This window comes from Penaeus vannamei, chromosome 42 (genome assembly GCF_042767895.1).
Source record: "Penaeus vannamei isolate JL-2024 chromosome 42, ASM4276789v1, whole genome shotgun sequence".
NCBI classification, from domain to species: Eukaryota; Metazoa; Arthropoda; class Malacostraca; order Decapoda; family Penaeidae; genus Penaeus; species Penaeus vannamei.
This window is the reverse complement of record NC_091590.1, coordinates 10111435-10116434: the sequence shown is the minus strand read 5'-3', so window position 1 is coordinate 10116434 and position 5000 is coordinate 10111435. Positions and strand designations below refer to the sequence as shown.

Below are 5000 nucleotides of genomic sequence, written 5' to 3'. Positions count from 1 at the left end.
CCTTCTTCTCTCTCTCTCTCTCACTCTAAATACATATATATTTTTTTCTCTCTCATTCATTTATTCACTCACACTAACTCTCCCTCTCTCTATCCGCTATCTACCTATCTATATTCTTGCAATTTGATGTAACGCGTGCACTAAATTATCTATACTACATGCATGCATACGTATATCGTCTATTCTTGTGTATGTTTTTATTTTATATCTCTAATTCGATCCCTCTCGTTCTCGACACAATTAGGTTAGAAAAATATATATACCTGCGCGTTCCACTCCATCTGTGTATCAGCGTATCGTGAGGTATACCTGTTTTACAACGTTAATAAGCTCAGAGAAGAGTTCAAATCATTAAACTCATTTCAAATTACAGAGTCCAAGATTAGAAATATTTCAGAATCATCAGTAATGCTGCTTATTTCCTGATTAAATGAACCGGAAACAGCGCGGTCCACGTCAATCCAACACAAACTCAACGGTTTTTATAATTTTGATTATTTTTTTTCGCTGTCTATATTATACTGATGATTTATAAAAATAATACAAGCAGAATATCGAAGGACATTAACGTAGAAATCTTCCTTTTCATGTGTCGTCCCTCCCACCCTAGGAAAAAAACGTTAGTCGAAATTCGAAAAAAACGATTATATTTTTTCTGGCTCTGGATGTTTGTTATCTCTTCCTATCAGTGCCGATAGCCGTCAATACTCAACTACTTTTTTTCGGTCTTACCTTGTACAGAGAAATTATTTAAATTCCGACTGCTCTTGAAGTGGGGTTTATTATAAAAGCCCGAGTGACTCCGCTTCGCAAATCCAACTACTATCATATATTTTCTACCGTCCTCATACTGGGACGAAACGAAAAAAAAACACTTGAAATCCGACTCTTGGTTAATGTTTGGCAATGTCGAACACTTATTAAAAGTCTTATACGGAACCACACAGTGTACGACCAGGAGTGAGAGAGCGCGCGTCCACCCTCTAGCACCAGCGAGAAGACACTAGTGATAAATCTACGGCTGTAGCCGCTGCACGGCATCACCGATAGCCACTCGCGGAGGTTGCCAGAGGTCGCCACGCGCCCAAATGTTGCACATTATCGACGTTTTTCGCGGGACGTGTTCACAGAGCGCGCTCTTTTTTCAATTATTATCTATTGTTTATCCGTTCTGTTGGACTCTTTCATTATTAATATCTATTGTTTATTCGCTTTATATGACTGTTTTCTTTCATTACCATCTATTGTTCCATATACATATATATACATATATACATATATATATATATATATATATATATATATATATATATATATATACATACATATATATGATATATATATACATACATACATATATATATAAATATATATATACATACATATATATATATGTATATATATATATATATATATATATATATATATATATATATATATATATATATATATATATATATTATTGATTACCGGTTTATAACTCCGTTTGAATATTTTATCAGTTATTATTATTACTATTATTATTATTTTTATTATTATTATTATTATTATTATTATTGTTGTTGTGGTTGTTATTATCATTATCATCATCACCCTTCGTTTATACGGTATGCACGAGTCCAATGATATATGATAAGTTGACATTATAAAGATTATGAACACTACCGTCAAACCTGCCCTAACGACCACTTGCATCGGACGACCTACCTGTCCATAACGACCAGCTAAAATTCACCCGCAGGTACATCACGTTGCAAACTTGCATATAACGACACCCCACCCCGTCTAACACGACCAACGACCTCCGTTTTTGCTTTCGAATGGTCGTAGAACTCTGTACATTGCGACCATTTAACCATCGCTCCACCGGTTAACGACCATGTACAAGTCTTTGTATTGCTATTTCGCTTCTATAATGGTAGTTGTATGAATTACTTATGATGGCTGCATGTTGTAATGGTCGCCATAGCAGGTTCAGTTACAAGGAAAGATTGGGTTTCTTTTCAGTTTGTCTGTTATTACTATGATTGTTATCTTTATCATTAATATAACCATTGGTAGTAGCAGTGATATCGGAACAGAATATTCTTTGCCGTTATCATCATTTTGACCAACATCATCATCATCATCTGTCACCATCATCATCATCATCACCGTCAACATCACCATCATACATTGTTTTGATCATATATTTTCCATCCTTTTAGTACCAATTTGAGTAATAGTTTCATTAGAATCATAAGGGCGTGTCGGTGTGATTTCCATAAACATCCCCATCATATTGAGTATATCTTTAAGCATATGTATATTCCGGTATGGCATGGTATGTCAGTTTAGAGCATTATTAAGTCGGGTTTATTGGGTGTCTTAAAGAATTTGAGAGTAAGGCTTTGTGTTATAGTTTTTTATGTAATGTTCAGATTACAGTTATTGTTGTTGTTGTTGATGTTGTTGTTATTGTTGTTGTCGTTGTTGTTATTGTCGTCGTCGTTGTTGTTGTTGTTATTGTTGTTATTGTTGTTGCTGCTGCTGTTGCTGCTGCTATTTTAATGACGCATTATTGCCACGCACCTACTCGTTATTTAAAGATTCAACTCATTCTTAATATTAAAGTCATAAATGAATATAACCTCCGCACGAATATTTCAAGAAGCGAGACAAAAGTAAAGCTCCTTATTCAAAATTTCAAATGCGCCATCAATACCATTTTCATTCCTAAAGATGCCGAGAACAAAAGCACATTCGTACCGAGAGAAAAGAGAGGAGGGAGGGGGGTGTAGGGGAAGGGGAAGAGGGGTAGGGGGGTAGGGGCGGGGGGGCAGACCACAAAACGTCTTGAACACTCCACCACAAGAACCGGTTCAGTGCTTTTTTGTCAGGGCAATGGAAAACTAGAAATGTGTGGAGCCTTGTTGGATAAGGGGAAAAGGGCTGGGGGTTTGGTGTATTCATATACGTACATAGATGCATGTACACGTATGTATAAGCATATACGCGTACATAGAGACATGTAAACGCATTAGCAGACATAAGCACACGTAGACACACGCATACTTAGATGTGCGTATACATGCATACACACACACACACACATTAACACATACACACACATGCACACACACACACACAAACACATAAACAAACACATACACACACGAACATATACATATGCAGACACACACACACACACATACATACATACACGTACACAGACAAACACCCACACACCCACACCCACACCATTCCTTGAGCAGAGAACACAAGAGAACATTCTGAAAGGCGACGTCCGTCTGCCACTCTCGCCTGCCCCCCCCCCCATGTGACGTCATTCCACGTGACAATCGCGATGCGCACGCTGCCTCTACTGTAATAAATGTTATAAATGTAATTGAAGGAAAAACACAGTACTAAAGAAAGCTTTATTTACTGCCATGGGAGCATTTCTTCTTTTCAAATTCGTTTTTGTGTTAATGTGTGTGTGTGTGCGAGTCTGTGTCTGTTTGTGTGTGTGTGTGTGTGTGTGTGTGTGTGTGCGAGTCTGTGTGTGTTTGTGTGTGTGCGTTGGTGCGAGCTTTTGAGCGTGTGCGTATGTGCGTGTGCGAGCCTGTGTACGTGTGTGTGCGTCTGCATGCTTGCGAGCTTGTGCGTATGTATGTCCACATGTACGTCCACCAACCAAAGACACGCAATAATCCAACCAAAATCCGCCAATGAAATGACGAGCGGGATTCCGTAAGCAAAGGCGTTTGAGAGTCAAATATGACAGCCCGGGATATCGCTCACTAATAAATAGATTTTACGGATTCAATAGTTAGGAGTAGCCATGCATTTTGCTTTTGATAACCGACCTGGACCGGCGTATGTATCGGTCTCTCAAAAAGCTTGTATGTTGAATGTTGCTGCATTTATACATACACTTCATATGCCTATTGTGCGTTCCAAATACATAGGTGATTTGTTTTCTGTTCATTCAGCTATCATATATTGATGAATACGGAATATATCGGTTGTGTAAAAATTTGAGACACGTGGAACGGCAATAATTCAAAAAGTTATTTTCTGTCTCTTTTTTCTCATTTCTTTATTTCTTTCTTTCTTCCCTCTATTTCTTTCTTTCTATATTCCTTCCCTTTCTCTCTTTCTTTCACTTCCTTTTCTCTTTTTCTCGCTTTCATTGTTTATTTTCGTTTGCTTCATTTCTCCCTAACTTTCTCTCGCACCCTTTCTCTTTCTTTTTTTTCACCTCCCTTTCTCTCTTCCTTTCCCCCTCCCCCCAATCTCTATCGCTCGGTCGCACGCACTCACACACACACAAACACATACCCACACATAGCAGCACACACGCACACACTTAGTAGCACACACACACAGACACACAAACACACACACACATAGCAGCACACACACACACACATACACACGCATATACGTATACAGGTATATGCATGGTGTTTGAATGCGAATGTGTGCGTGCGTCTATAAATAGTGAACGAGAGATGAAGGGGAAAGTTAAAGGGAACAGAAAAGAGAGGATGGACAAGTCAAAGGGAGAAGGAAAAAAGAAAAGAAAAAGAGTGAGTGAAGGATGGAGAGGGCGAGAACAAAAGAGAAAGGGGAGAGGAAGGAGAGAGAGAGAGAGAGAGAGAGAGAGAGAGAGAGAGAGACAGAGAGAGAGAGAGAGAGAGAGAGAGAGAGAGAGAGAGACAGAGAGAGAGAGAGAGAGAGAGAGAGAGAGAGAGAGAGAGAAGATACATAGATACATAGATGGATAGATAGGGAGTGGGGGGAAGGAAAAGAAAGAAAGAAAGAGCGAGAGAGAGAGAAGAGAAGAGAAAGAGAAAATGAGAGCGAAAGATCGACAGAGAGAGAGAATGTGAGCGAAAGATAGATAGAGAGAAGAGAATGAAAAGGAGAAAAAGAAAAAGGTGGGGGTAGCTTTCAAATGATATCGCTTAAAGGCAAGGTTGTTAAACACACTTAAACGACAAACTTCAGCCAGG

At 38.7% G+C, this 5000-nt stretch overlaps 1 protein-coding gene across 1 annotated transcript in view; it reads right to left on the bottom strand.

The window, feature by feature from the left end:
- Positions 1-980, bottom strand: part of LOC113808823 (teneurin-4) — a gene marked incomplete in the record, with an annotated part of 328302 nt that extends 327322 nt beyond the window's left edge. The window contains 1 exon segment of the mRNA XM_070118653.1: positions 730-980.
- Between the last annotated feature and the right edge of the window lie 4020 nt (positions 981-5000).